Below are 16,071 nucleotides of genomic sequence, written 5' to 3'. Positions count from 1 at the left end.
TGCACAGTATGTATGACAAATGAATGCAGATGACATGGTCTCCGAAGGGAGCACCAAGAAATACATAAAGTTGAAAGGAACTTTCATGCATACTGAATTTCTCTGGAGACTCTAGGTTTTCATTATTACTATTAAACATTTATGTTATTGAATTGTTCATCATTGATTATCCCACTACACATGATGCATGTAAAACTACGCAATAAGTAAATAGTTCTGAAATGTCTAATAATTTGGGCCAACTGGCAAAGCTCAAGAGGTTTAAAACAAGTTTTAACTTTAAGCCAAAACTATAAAGGAGTACCTAAAATGAATAAGAAATAATATTCTAAGGCTAAAAATGAAATGGATCGTAGCCTTCCAAACATCATTAAAACCCATCCGTAGCAGCCTGGGAATGATGAAAAAGGCATACTTAAACCGTACAAAAAAGACTGCAACTGATACAGTCTTTGTGGGAAATAATTTGGCATCTAAGTACATCATAGTATTACTACTATTTAACCCAGTATTTACATGACTTTTAATGTGTGCTAAGAGACTAATACGAAACACAGAGAAAGCTTACATGAAAGATATTTCTTACTATCTATGACTGCTGAAAATGGATACATATTAAGTATCAATATAAAACAGAGGAATATAGTTTAAGTATCATGCTAGTACTATATAATGAACAATGAGGGAATCAGTATATCAATGTTTTAATATTTCTAATGATGTAGGGTTAAATGCACTATAATGATAAATAAGAAAATCTGAGGTATAAATACAGTAAAAATTATGCAGAGGAAAATATGGACTGGAACTAAACGTATCAAAAGAGCAACAGTGCTTATTTCTAGATGGTAGGATTATAAAGCTTTTCTTTTTATTTATTTTTTTATTTTTTTAATTTTAAAATCTTTAATTCTTACATGTGTTCCCAAACATGACCCCCCCTCCCACCTCCCTCCCCACAACATCTCTCTGGGTCATCCCCATGCACCAGCCCCAAGCATGCTGCACCCTACGTCAGACATGGACTGGCGATTCAATTCTTACATGATAGTATACATGTTAGAATTCCCATTCTCCCAAATCATCCCACCCTCTCCCTCTCCCTCTGACCCAGAGCAATCCCACTTCTGGGCATACACACCGAGGAAACCAGAATTGAAAGAGACACATGTACCCCAATGTTCATCGCAGCACTGTTTATAATAGCCAGGACATGGAAACAACCTAGATGTCCATCAGCAGATGAATGGATAAGAAAGCTGTGGTACATATACACAATGGAGTATTACTCAGCCGTTAAAAAGAATTCATTTGAATCAGTTCTGATGAGATGGATGAAACTGGAGCCGATTATACAGAGTGAAGTAAGCCAGAAAGAAAAACACCAATACAGTATACTAACACATATATATGGAATTTAGGAAGATGGCAATGACGACCCTGTATGCAAGTCAGGAAAAAAGACACAGATGTGTATAACGGACTTTTGGACTCAAAGCTTTTCTTTTTATCCCTTGACATTTTTATAATTCTAAATTCTCTATAATGGATATACATTATATTATAATTAGAAAAAAGTGTACTTACTCTAAAATAGCAAGATCCTGTTATTAAAATGACCATGTGAAAGAAAGAACTCCCTTTTTGCATTGTGTTTTGGCAATGTTTAGCGAAAGCATTTATTATATATTTCATAATTTCCCCTATAATTCCACTTTACAAATACAATCTCCCAAAATACTTGCACCAATAAATATGCCCATGATGTCTGCTGTAACAGAAATCAAAGTAGGAAAAACCTGAAAACAATGCAAAAGGCCAAGAAAAGGAGACTGAATCACTATACTGTGGACCTGGTAAATAAAGAACCACTAGAGCATAGCTCAGTTGATAAAGAATCTGCCTGCAATGCAGGAGACTCCAGTTCAATTCCTGGGTCAGGAAGATCCCCTGGAGAAGGGATAGGCTACCCACTCCAGGATTCTTGGGCTTCCCTTGTGGCTCAGCTGGTAAAGAATCTGCCTGAAAATGTAGGAGACCTGGGTTCAATCCCTGGATTGGGAAGGAAGATCCCCTGGAGAAGGGAAAGGCTACCCACTCCAGTATTCTGGCCTAGAGAATTCCATGGACTATATAGTCCATGGTGTCGCAAAGAGTTGGACACGACTGAGCAACTTTCACTTTCAGAGACTGATAAAAAGAAAAGAAACAAATTTATCTACACTAAGACAGAAAGATTTCTAAGGTAAGTTTTGAAGCAACAAAAACATCTGAGAATGCTATGAATAACAATACCATTTCCATTTTAATGAATATTCTATTAGCTTTATAGGTATATACCACATATATGTATAAGCATATATTGAATATATAAATGTGTTTGTGTGCATGTATGCTCAGTCATGTCCGACTCTGCAACCATTTGGACTGTAGTCCACCAAGTTCTTCTGTCCAAGGAATTTTCCAGCAAGAATACTGAAGTGGGTTGCCATTTCCTACTGCAAGAGATCTTCCTGATCCAGGTATCGAGGCCACATCTCTTCTATTTCCTGCACTGGCAGGTGAATTCTTTACCATTGTGCCACCTGGGAAGCCCATATGTAAATACACTACCCTATATATGACTATATAGGGCTTCCCTAATACCTCCGTGGTAAAGAATCTGCCTGCAGTGCATGAGACATAGGCAAGGTGGGTTCGATCAATGGGTCGGGAAGACCCCCTGAAGGAGGGAAATGCAACCAACTTCTTTATTTTTGCCTGAAAAATTTTTGGACAGAGAAGCCTGGTGGGCTATAGTATAAAGGGTCACAAAGAGTTGGACACAACTGAGCACACACATAGGGACTGCCCTGCAGTCTAGTGGTTAAGTGTCTCAGCTTCCAATGCAGGGGGCCCAGGTTCAAACCCTGGTCAGGGAACTAGATACCACACACCATAACTGAAGATCTCGCTTGCTGCAAATAAAACCTGACACAAGGGCACATCATGAGAAACACTGGACTGGAAGAAACACAAGCTGGAATCAAGATTGCTGGGAGAAATGTCAATAACCTCAGATATGCAGATGACACCACCCTTATGGCAGAAAGTGAAGAAGAACTAAAGAACCTCTTGATGAAAGTGAAAATGGAGAGTGAAAAGATGGCTTAAGGTTCAACATTCAGAAAACAAAGATCATGGTATCCAGTTCCATCACTTCATGGGAAATAGATGGGGAAACAGGGGAAACAGTGTCAGACTTTATTTTTGGGGGCTCCACTCTCTGCAGATGGTGACTGCAGTCATGAAATTGAAAGATGCTTACTCCTTGGAGGAAAAGTTATGACCAACCTAGATAGCATATTCAAAAGCAGAGACATTACTTTGCCAACTAAGGTCCGTCTAGTCAAGGCTATGGTTTTTCCTGTGGTCATGTATGGATGTGAGAGTTGGACTGTGAAGAAGGCTGAGTGCCGAAGAATTGATGCTTTTGAACTGTGGTGTTGGAGAAGACTCTTGAGAGTCCCTTCGACTGCAAGGAGATCCAACCAGTCCATTCTGAAGGAGATCAGCCCTGGGATTTCTTTGGAAGGAATGATGCTAAAGCTGAAACTCCAGTACTTTGGCCACCTCATGTGAAGAGTTGACTTATTGGAAAAGACTCTGATGCTGGGAGGGACTGGGGGCAGGATGAGAAGGGGACGACAGAGGATGAGATGGCTGGATGGCATCACGGACTCGATGGCCATGAGTCTGAGTGAACTCCGGGAGTTGGTGATGGACAGGGAGGCCTGGCGTGCTGCGATTCATGGAGTCGCAAAGAGTCAGACATGACTGAGCAACTGAACTGAACTGAGCACACACATGACTGTATGCATAAAGAAAAATCCAGGAAAATACATACTAAATCATTTACCATATTTACTTATGGCCAATAAGAGGAGTTGGGAATTTTTACTCAACTTGATACACCTCTCTAGTCCTTAATTTTTAAAAGTACTTATAAATTAGTTTCATAATTATTTTATAATATATTAAAATGAAATTTTCCCAAAGGAAATAGTAACTACTATCACAATGTTAACAAATATCTCCCTAGATTAACTGCTTTGAAAATATGAAAGTAGCTATTCCTCAGAATTGTACTAATTTCAATAGATTATAAACAAAATAGCTTTGCAATAAATATAAGAACAACAAAAATACACATACACACAAATCATTATACCAAATACGGATTTTAAAAACCTCAGTGTTACCTTGGTACAATTCATATAAGGGTACATTTAAAGCAAACTCCCTTTAAAGAACTGATATTAAATCTTTCACTTCAAAATTGTCTTTATTCCTCAAACTAATGCAGTTGTTGCCACTGTTCATACCACATGACCCCTTGCACATAGACACACTGCATTAAAAATAGAAAGAAAGCTATAAAAACAAAAAAACCTAAAGAAAGTCCTTTGGCTCTTGGTGTATCATTATTTATTATTGTTGTCTTTCAATTGTTCAGTCAACACAGTCTTGTCCAACTCTTTATGACCCCATGAACTATAGCACACCAGGCTTCCTATCCTTCACTATCTCCCAGAATTCGCTCAAACTCATGTCCTCTGAGTTGGTGATGCTATCCAACCATCTCATCCTCTGCTATCCTCTTCTACTCCCGCCTTCAATCTTTACCAGCATCAGGGTCTTTTCCAATAACTCAGTTCTTCACATCAGGTGGCCAAAGTATTGGAGCTTCAGCATCAGTCCTTCCAAAGAATATCAGGGTTGATTTCATTTAGGATGGACTGGTTTGATCTCCGTGAAGTCCAAGGGACTCTCAAGAGTCTTCTATAGCACCACAGTTCAGAAAGCATCAATTCTTCAGTTCTTAACTTTCTTTATGGTCCAACTCTCACATCCGTACATGACTACTGGAAAAAACATAGGTTCAACTATGCGGTCCTTTGCTGTCAACATAATGTCTCTGTTTTCTAATATACTGTCTAGGTTTTTGTAGTTTTTCTTACAAGGAGCAAGTGTCTTTTAATTTCATGGCTGTAGTCAACAATCACAGTCATTTTGGAACCCAAGAAAATAAAGTCTGTCCCTCTTTTCATTGTTTCCCCATCTAGTTGCCATAAAATGTTGGGACCAGATGCCATGATCTTAGCTTTGTGAATGTTGATTTACTGTTAAATAACATGAAAAATAGCTTTGTAAAAGTGTCTTTAAAGGAGAAAGTTGAGCAAAATTTTCCAGATGATCTGTACTATTTCAGAGCAAGAAAGTTTGAGATGGAACATTATAAAGTACATTTAATTACACTGTACAATGGCAACACTGTTCACTCAAGATCAGCTATATCTATTAAATTCTACCTTACAAAGAAGTATCCAAATGGCACATTCATTCATTCCACTGTTTTTAAGCACTGAGAATGTACCAGACATTACACTGGGGACTTGAAAAAACAAAATTAAGCTGTACAGTAGGAGTGTGAGAATGCCCATCTCACACTTGTCATCAAATAACAACCTTCTCATAATCATTTACACTGTGAGAAGAAAGTGAGACAAAGAAATCAGTGATTGCTAAAATAGAGAGCAGCATGGCAGATATTGTATAAAAGAGGACAGTGGACAAGGGTTTACTAAGAAGGTAATATTTTGGTCTGGACTTTAAAATGAGGATTAATGGGGCCAGTCGGGCCACTTTCTGATAAGCAGCAAGTAGTAAGATGTGAGTAGGGCAGAATTACTCCCTAGAGCAAAATGCCCAATTTAGTTTGAATATGAGGAATGGTGGCTCTGATGCATGTCCTGTCTAAAATATGTGCCTAATCACCACATCACAGCTGCCAAAATAAAACACTGCATCTTCAGATGGAGTTATGTCATGAAGTACAGAACAAGCTCTGTCAATACCCCTCCAACTTTGTACTTTTCTTTACATGGCAGCCAGTATCAACTGAAAAGGAATTATCCTGAACAGGAATTCCAAAACTTTGGTTCTGTTTTGTTGACCAATCTGACTGCTTCTATCTGTCTGAAGAATTATTGCCAGAGCACCACCTCTGAGAATAAGCCAGCTGGCAGCAAACTGGCTCCAAAATACCTGAGCTTCACAAACCCAAGGACCAAGAGGTTTAAGACTGTCCCCCTGGGCTCCATCATCATGCAAAACCACTGCCAAACTATAGAACCGGGTCTTCCAATTTTTATTAATATACAAAGCGCAAGACAATTGTAGTTACAAGGCTGTTTGATAAATGCTGTATGCTGTTATTAGACTCAACTCAAAGAGAAAAATGTTAAAAATTTAGTATAAAACAGTTTTATATTCCTGCAAATATTTAAAATACATACAAAATGTCTTTGTTCCCCTGGAAAAGGAAATGACAACCCACTCCAGCATTCTTGAGGAATCCAATGAATAGGAACCTGGCAGGCTATGGTCCATAGGGTCACAAAGAGTCAGACGTGACTGAATGATTAAACCACCAACCACTACCACAAAATATCTTATACAGTGTAAATGATTATAGCCCAATTTCTGTGAGTTAAGGCACCATACTTTTTTTTTTTCACTTTATTTATTTATTTATTTGGAGGCTAATTACTTTACAATATTGTATTGGGTTTGTCATACAGTGACATGAATCTGCCACGGGTGTACATGTAGTCCCCATCCTGAACTCCCCTCCCACTTCCCTCCCCATCCCATCCCTCTGGGTCATCCCAGTTCACCAGCCCTGAGCACCCTGTATCATGTATCGAACACCATACTTAAATATTCAGAAGTATAATTAGGCTAGGAGATGTGTATTCCATTGCTGGAGCAAGTAAACCAGTTCCAGTGCCAGCTTATTAACTATTCTACATGAAGTTCCTCAGTTTCTGAAATGAAAAATGGTGGCATGGGTGTTCATATAAACATCTCTAAGATCTATTTTAGTATAAAGTACACCAATCTAACTGCCTTCTTGAGTTTGACAAATACCTAAATAAAAAACAAAACTGCTAATACCCACAATCAAAAAGAAAAAAAAAAAATCCAGAGACAGTATGTGCTTCCTAGACACTCTTGACCACCTAACTAAACATTTATGGAAGGTTCAATATGTGTGAAGCACTGTGCTAAGGGTTCTGCAAATATATTTTCATCAAGCATCAAAATAAACCTATAAGTTGGAACTATTCTTATAGTTTCTTAATGCCAAGTACTGAGAAGGCCGACAAAGGTCCATATAGTCAGGGCTATGGTTTTCCCATTGGTCACATATGGTTGTGAGAGCTGGACAGTTGTTCTTGTTGTTCAGTCGCTCAGTCATGTCTGATTCTTTGCAACCCCAGGGACTGCAGCATGCCAGGCTTCCCTGTCCATCAGCATGTCCCAGAGCTTGTTCAAGCTCATGTCCAATGAGTCAGTGATGCCACCCAACCATCTCGCCCTCTGTTGTCTGAAGAATTGATGTCTTCAAACTATGGTGCTGGAGAAGACTCCTGAGAGTCCCTTGGTCAACAAGAGATCAAACCAGTCAATCTTAAGGGAAATCAACCCTGAATCACTGGAAGGACTGATGCTGAAGCTGAAACTCCAGTATTTTGGTCATCTGATGCAAAACTGACTCTCTGGAAAAGTCCTTGATGCTGGGAAAGATTGAGGGCAAAGGGGAAGAGGGCATAAGATGATGAGATGGCTGGATGCTACTAGATATGAACTTGGGCAAACTTCGGGAGAAGAAGAGGGACAGACAGGCCTGGCGTGCTGGAGTCCATCAGGTCACAAAGAGTCAGACATGACTGGGTAACTGAACAATAGCAACAACTGAGAAGTTAAGGATCTTAAGCAAAGACTAGAAAAGAGTGAGTTTGTATCAATCACTGCTGGAGTCAGTCTGATGAGAAAGCACTTAAATGTTTTATTGGTGGGCCTACAAAGAGCAAAATCTTTCAGTACTCATTAATGAGCAAGGAGGTACGGATTAGGAATCACACATATGTGTGAAATGGAATGATCATGAGTTAAGTTGTAGACACATGGAAATAGAGTTACTTGATAAGCTCTACCTAATGTAAAAGACAATTTCATAATAATGTACTATTCGTTTAGTTTACCTACAACGTCAGAAGATTATAACAACCCACATTCATATAAAATGTTCATTACGATTTGTACACTGACATTCATTTAATAGTTAGTCAATAATTTTGAATTATGAATGCAAACCAATATAGGCTGTTATCTAAAATATATTTATATATATATAATGACTATATATACATTAAATGGCCCTTATAGTGATCAAACTTAGAAATGATAGTTAAACTAGCTTAGATGATCAAAGCCTCACAAAGAATGATTCATTTATAACACACTAGAGACCACACAGGAAGGCTTTCCTCAGTGGTCCTCAAACTGTGCCTTCTGAGCCTCTTGTCTGAAAATTAGAATGTTTATTTAATATGCATATCTCTGTGCCATTTAATAGCTATTAAATCAAATCAATCTCATCTCTGTCACACATATCATAACACAAGTGAACTAAATGCACACTAAATTTTGAGAACCATCTACAAACAGGAAGAACAGAAAGACACCTTCCTTCTTTTATATATTGTCATTGAAGTCCTGAAAATACCACTCTGAAGACGTAGTAAAAGTCAATGTTAGAGAGACCACCATGTAACAGGGACTTTCTTTTCTTTTAATTATGGTAACTAAAAGACCTAGGATCTGCTTGTATTCATCTGCACTGATGAAGACCATAACAGACGCTACTATAACTAGTGTATTCTGTGTGTGTGTGTGTGTGCGTGCGCACGCATGCATTTGTATGAATTTATGAAAGTCAATGGTCTGCCAAAACAACAAGGTACAGTAGCATGAACAGACTTAGGATTCTTAAGAAGCCGAAGACTCTCTAAAGGAATCTCTGACTTCCATGGTCCTATGTAAGTTTATCAGTTAAATGAAAAAAGTACATGTGAACCAGAGTACTAGGCAAGTGCTCAATGCCTTAATGCACTAACTTAAATATCAGTTTACATTGATATTTAACAAAAAGAGTAAATATAACATTTCCAATTATGTCAAGAAAGGAGGAAGAAAGGAAGAGAGTACCTTGACCCTCAAAAAGCTTGTGTCAGCCCCCAGGAGAGGGAGGAAGGACAGAAGCAGAGCATAGCATTTATCTGAGTTTGCTGTAGCACCCCAATTGTGTCGATTTTCCTCATAACTCAGAACTGGAATTCTGTCTCTAAAGTAATGGGAGGGCGTGTGGAACAAAGAAAAACAAGCCTTCCTTATTTCATTTGTAATTGTCACCTGTCTGCTGATTGAAGACTCTGTCATTCTTTATTCTCAAAACCAAACTGCACACTCACAGAAAAGAAAAGATAAACAAGAGACTCAGAGGAGGTGGCCATAAAGAGGTCAGAGACACATCTTCCTTTGAAAAGGGAGTTCAAAGTTAAGAATAGTCCAGGACTGCTGTGGACAATGCAGAAACTCACAAGGGTCACAGAGGTACTTCTAAAGCATATGCCAAAAATAATCAATGTAGCCACCTGCCAGGCAAGGTAATAGATGAAGACAGGTGCAAAGTCACCCACATCTCCACAAGTAGAAAATTAAAATTAGTCTTAGACATAGCCAACTTTAGCCAAAGAAACAAATCTAGCTTTAATATTAGAAATTTCCCCTTCTTCCCAAACACTGTTTTATGAAAGTATGGAACAGCGTGGTGAAAGCATATTTTCCTTCCTATTCTCAGAAAATCACTTCTTCAAAGCTGGCTTGGGCATTTTTGTGTTTTGTTTTGTTTTAAAGGATTATAAGACTAAGAAATACAAAGGATGCCTTTGTGGCTCAGCACACTGTCTGTATACCCAGATATCATGAAGCTTTGCATTCAAACCCCAGTTGTAATGGAGTTCCAAAGTACAATGGGTACAGTGAATGCAACCACCATGAATGTTGGCAGATTATGATACAAAGGGCAGTTGTCCCACAGAGAGGCTGGCAGGTTGACAGGGAACCAACAAACGAATAAACTGAAAGGCATAATGAGCCCAATTTCCACCCTAACACCTCCCCACACACTTATACGCTGAGGCTCAGAAGCTTGCAAAATAACCTGCTACCCTCCAAGCTCTTCACTTTCCTTTCATAGGGGAAATACTCTCAACAGATAGACCTCTCAAGACAGCACAGTCCCATCCAGAGACAGAACATAAAAGAAAGGAGCAGAGGCTCACAGACCGTACAGGATCTCGTGGACTCATACAGATCCCACAGCATGGGCATGAAGGAAGGGATTTTCAATCCATGTGGAATGTGGATAACAACCACATCATTCCTCAGTGCCAACTGACTTTTTAAATGGGAAAGAAAAAGAGCTACCCCAATCCATTATCTCACAAAGGGAGAATTTTCAGAAATTTGAGGGGAAGCTCATTGTTTGGCTTTGACTGGCACCTTGAAAACTGTGCTCTTGTGTAATCTTTCATTGATCCCAATACTATCTGCCAAATGATCAATACAACTCAGTTAACATTTATATTTATAGTACTTTTAAAATAATTTCACTTTATATATTCTAATGAAGTACTTGTTGAATACATCTTATATATTCTACATTAATATGCAGAATCTTTGTACTCTATCCAATTTCTTTTACACATACATATGCTATCTTTACAATAAATAAAACTCTAATTATCAATGAAAAGCTCTCAATCACAGTTTTAAATATTTAGATGTAAACAACAGTTGACTGAAAACTTCTTTACTTTCAGGCAACCACAATGATACACTTGGCTGCAACTCAAAAGTCACTCAAGAGTTTGAACTCAAGAGTTTAGAGGAGTGAAAAAATAGTTCTCAAAACCTGAAATTTAGGAATGAGATGCAGCTTTTTATATACACAGGCACAGATTATTCTGATCTCTATTTACTTTTTACCCCATGCACTGTCCCTTTTACCTCATACAGCAACCTGAAAACATATTAACTTAGAGCACCCTGTATCTGAACATTTACTCCTATTTTCTCAAATCATCAGCCAGACTTTGCCCTGATGGCTATAACTGTCAAATCTCTTGCTTTTTCCCTGGGTAAATTGCTCTAAGTGAAAAAAGAAACTGACATTCTACTCTTAAAAAAATGAAGCTTTTGACATTTCAGCATGCTAATAGATGGATAAATTGTATAACAGGAACATCAGTCCTGAAAGAGAATTTGACCTGAATAGCCATACACTGCACTCATGCATTTATAATTTCACAAGGAGATGAATGAGAAAAGATGAAGTGGAACCATTTTTTCAAGATGCATGCTGTGATTTCTCATTATAGGGATAATCTCAAGCAGTAATGATATTCCTTTAAAAGCTGAATAACTTTAAGAGTAAAACAGAATGAAAAGGAATCTATGCATTAGGCACTGCTTTTTAGGTATTACCCGGAAATGTGAGAAAAGTCCAGTGTCATATCCCAGAGGTAAATTCTCTACAAAGAGATGAGGTTCATCTAAATGTCTCTTCAAACAAAAACCACAATAATTGGTTATTAACTGAGCATTATACTATTATATTAACAAACCAGTTTCATTACTTTAAGCAATCTCCACCAAGAAAAGATAGAAATCATTCTACTTTTTTCATAAGAATAGCTTATAAATGTGCCATTAAAAGGAAGAGCTAAGAATTTTTCATATGGATTATAATAGGAATTCTTCAATGAGGAAGCAAATGTTGTATCTACTATATAAATTTGATAACTTTTGTTCATTGAAAACAACTTAAGATGAGATTTTTGTCCTCATTTAACAGATTAGTGATAAATCTCTTTCTAAATCCAATTTGATAAATAGAAAAATTCAACCAAAGCTGTCACAAATCTAACTCGACAGAATTTGAAAAAGACATACTTTATAGTCTTGTCTAGGAATCTTTTTAAAATGTATAACGTTCTATTCATATTGGTTATTCCTAACCAAAAAAAGAAAAAGGGGAAGGGAGGGGGAGATTAACACAGTAAAATACAAGCGGAGACATCTACAGAAGCTTCCCTAGAGTCCTAAAATGTAACTAAAAAAACCTTGCTTCTGAGGTACATTTTCTAGATCTGTGGGAAGGATCAGTTAGTATGAGGAAGAAAAGGTTGTCCCTGACAACATTTACTGATGGTTCTTGATAGTCACATCTCTTGTTTTTTTTCTTGGAATGCATTAGGTAACTAAAGTTTGAAATGTTTCCTTTCACTTTCATTTCATGCCAAATGCACACTTTTACATTTTGCTACATGTAATTAATATCTCTTCACAATACAATTTTCTCAGAGCTTCTTTCCTGATCATACCAGAGGAAGGAGACCAACTAGTTCTGAGGGTGGACGTTCTCTCCCCAGTGCTCCAGAAAATCTATTCCAACCCTTGAAGAGAGAAATAAATTCAAATTATCTGCAAACTATGGAAATCTATTTTAATTTTTTGCAAATAGAATTTATATTAAAGGATATTTTGAGAATAAGAAGATCAGGACATTTAATAAAGTTGAAAGGTTAAGTAAGAATTCAACATACCCAGATTAAACACAACACATTTAAGTGACATTCCAAAATAAAACAGTGCAGCTTCCAATTGAGTACATTCCCAAGTTATTATATTACTTATTTCGTGCTGTTTTACTGTACTTTGAGAAACAGAACAAAAAATAAAGTAAAATTCCATTAGTTAATATTTATAAGGATGCAAAAGTTCCAGATTTCAAATCATGTTCCCTGAGTTATCACAGCTCTATGTACTAAAGACATAGAATATACTCAACTTATAACAAAGTTATTAATACTGTCAACAATATCAGTATTGTTTATATCAGAGTTAAAATTTAACAATGTATTATTTTTATATGTATTATTACATAAAAGATATGTAAATATGTAAATATTTTCAAGTGCTCATGATTGGGAATTTAGCCATTTTTACCTGTCATTTCTTGAAAAGGAGACAACTTTGTCAGTCAAGATAGCCATATGCACCTTGCCTCATCTTCCTGAAGCAAAGGAAATAAATCTCATTATTTTACTTCTTTGTAAAATACATTATTTATTACATGGGTAAGAAGTTCACCCATTAATGGAATACAAATTCTTTTACCATGCCAGCAACCCAACTGTCAGAGCCTTCAAAGACAATACATCCATTAACCTTGATCTAACATGTTTAATCATTAGTTTTTTTGAGACAAAATCCACAAAGCTTGAGATGACAACTTTATTTTCACTGAAGTTCAGTTTATACACATCATTTCAATTTAATTATAAAAAGTAGAATAAAATACTACACCATTTTAAAGAGAATTATGGAACAGCTTGATTTCCTTCACTACTGTAAGTATACATAATTTTAAGATAAAATAAGCTCATACATATATATATATATCATAATAGGAAAGAATGTTTCATTAATTTTAGTGATACTTTACTATTTTTCTCATCCTCTAGCCACTTATTTGAATTAATATTTCCATAGTTCATTTTGGTCATTAGCACTCATCAGCAAATGAGCTTATATTTAACAGACATATTAAAACCTTATTGGGACTTTGTTGAAAATTAAGTAGTTTTTAAGAGAAAGATAAATCACAAGAAAGTATATTATAAATTATTATTTTTAAAACATTATCATCCAGAGTACATCCTAGACTCAAGAAATGTATAACATAATTTTGTTTATAACCCATAATTACAATTAAGAACTTCATATTTCAAAAATTGATCAAATACTGTAAGAGCCTAAATCAAAGAGGATATATCATTTCTATAGTGTTCTATCCTTAATTTAATGGACTAAAGTATTATAGAAGTATTTTTAATACAACTGAAAAATTGAGGTAACTAGTTTATACTTTATTGTGATAAATTTGAAGATCCTTTAAGTCAGAGCAGTTAATTATCCAAGAATTCTATTTATAAGTGGTTTAACTCTGAATTTAAAATATTTGCATTTTTAATAGTGGCACAGGCCCACTAAAGATTTCCTTTTAAGGATTTAATCAAGAAACAATTTGCTTTTAAGTCAATTTGTCATGGCAGTACAAAATAGAAATAATAAATTTTCAAGTGTTCGCTCCTATTCACAGTTGTTAATTCCTGTTCGTACTTTACTTTCAAAGTATATGCGGTTATCTTCTATGCTGGTTAAATGCTTATTTAAAGCAAATGATTTAAATATTTTTGGAATGGAGCCTTTACAGAGAGTAAATTTTAACGAAAAATTAGCCTTATTAAGCCAAAAAAAAAAGTGTCTACTGCCAAATGATGACAGACTTAAAAATCAGTGATGGATTTAAAGCTGTATAAATATATCTTCTGTGAAGAGAATATATACTCAGATTTTTACAACTCATTCCAATGAAAAGAATGCCAAGACATAATACAAAGTTTGGATAGTCTGAACTGGCTGAAGGACTACTCGTTATAAAACTGCTCTCATCAGGAATAGTTCAAGTTATGGGGAAAGTAACCTATAGTCTTTTAGCTACTGAAGTAAACACAATCCCTTAACTTTAGGGAGCTTACAGGCAAGAGGAAGAACAAGATCAGAAAACTAAAGCACAGTATTGTGGTAAACACCTTAATAGCAGTATGAGCAGGGTATTCTGGAATTGTGCAAGAAGAACCTAAACTAGGTAAGGAAAAGTGAGTTAGATCTACCAAGGTAATAAAAAATGGGACTTGCATGCCAAAGGAGAATCTGGCTTAGTCGGTAAAGAATGCCTGCAAAGTGAGAGAGCGAAGTTCAATCTCTGAGTCGGGAAGATTCCCTGAAGAATAAAATGGCCATCCACCCCAGTATTCTTGCCTGGAGAATCCCACGGACAGAGTAGCCTGATGGGCTATACTCCATGTACTCACAAAGAGTCAGGCACAACTGAACATCTTACACTTCCCCTTCCTACTATAGAATAGAAAAAGACCCAAGAAAGGGTAACCTGAAAGAACAATTTCTTTGGGAGATAACTATAAACAGAATATAAGTGTGAAGGAAGTAACCAGTGAAATACTCTGGCAGAGAACAATTAACATTGTAAGAGAGTTTATGATGTAAAATTCATAACATCATGAAGGCTTTGGATCATCTCTTAGTAAACAAATGTGTTCAGCACTGAAATGCTGGGTTGTATGTTAAGTGGTAGTATCCTACTGGTATGGATACTGCTATTTGTGGCTATGACTCCAGGAAGTTTTCAGGACACATTATGAGAAACTAAAGCATTATACTTCTACTAGTCAGTAATAATACAACAAGAAGAATGTCTCCTGCCCTCACAGATATCACAGAAAAATACTGTATCTAAACATGGCCACCAAGGGCACACTTGTGGGGGGAAATTCTTTGTTCCAGGAGCCTGAAGTAGACACTGCAAAATGTTTAATATTCCTGTGGTCTCAATCACTAAATGCAAGTGGCAACTCCCAGTCAATGTAACAAATGAAAATGTTCTCCGACATTCTCAAATGCTCCAGGGGTGGTACCATTCTAGTTAAGCATCACTGGTCTGGATGGCAAATAATAAATATTGGGTTGGTCAAAAAGTTACTCTGGGAACCCAAATGAACTTTCTGGCCAACCCAATATTCCCTCTGTCCAATTATAAACTAAGTTTCTGGAGCACGTGGAGTATATCAAATTAATATAAATATATAATATAATCAGGAAAACAACAGGTTTTAAATTCTGAAAGAACTAAATTCACATTTCAGTTCTATCATTTGTTAAACATATGATGATAAGAAAGGTTAATTCATTTCTCTGAACCTTAGATTCTCAGCACATGGGAAGCAGGTAGAAACACTCATCTTACACAGTTGAAATGATGAATAAATAAAGAGCACATGTAAATAGGCTAATAAATTATAGATGCTCAATACACATTTGTAGAGATTACAATTCCAAATGCCTTGCTTTACAACAGATGAAATGAAACCCATGATATCTAAGAGATTCGCCTACTTTCAATACAGTAATTGTGCCCACCTTTGTAAGTCTCAGTGCTATGAGGGAGCTTCTAAGTTTGTGCTTCTGTTTCCCCAA

The 16,071-nt window shown here is 36.5% G+C and overlaps 1 protein-coding gene across 24 annotated transcripts in view; it reads right to left on the bottom strand.

The window, feature by feature from the left end:
- ADGRL3 (adhesion G protein-coupled receptor L3) overlaps nt 1–16,071 on the bottom strand; it is a 941,652-nt gene that overhangs the window by 764,886 nt on the left and 160,695 nt on the right. For 2 of the 24 annotated variants that reach the window (XM_060417626.1, XM_060417634.1), the window contains exon 3: nt 12,961–13,027. The exons of the other annotated variants lie outside the window; for them this stretch is intronic. The gene's annotated coding sequence lies outside the window, so the exon portion shown is untranslated. The remainder of the gene's footprint in view (nt 1–12,960; nt 13,028–16,071) is intronic. 24 annotated transcript variants of the gene reach the window in all.

This window comes from Ovis aries, chromosome 6 (assembly GCF_016772045.2).
Source record: "Ovis aries strain OAR_USU_Benz2616 breed Rambouillet chromosome 6, ARS-UI_Ramb_v3.0, whole genome shotgun sequence".
NCBI lineage: Eukaryota > Metazoa > Chordata > Mammalia > Artiodactyla > Bovidae > Ovis > Ovis aries.
Note: the sequence above shows the minus strand (reverse complement) of the source record. Positions and strands in the feature narration are given on the sequence as shown.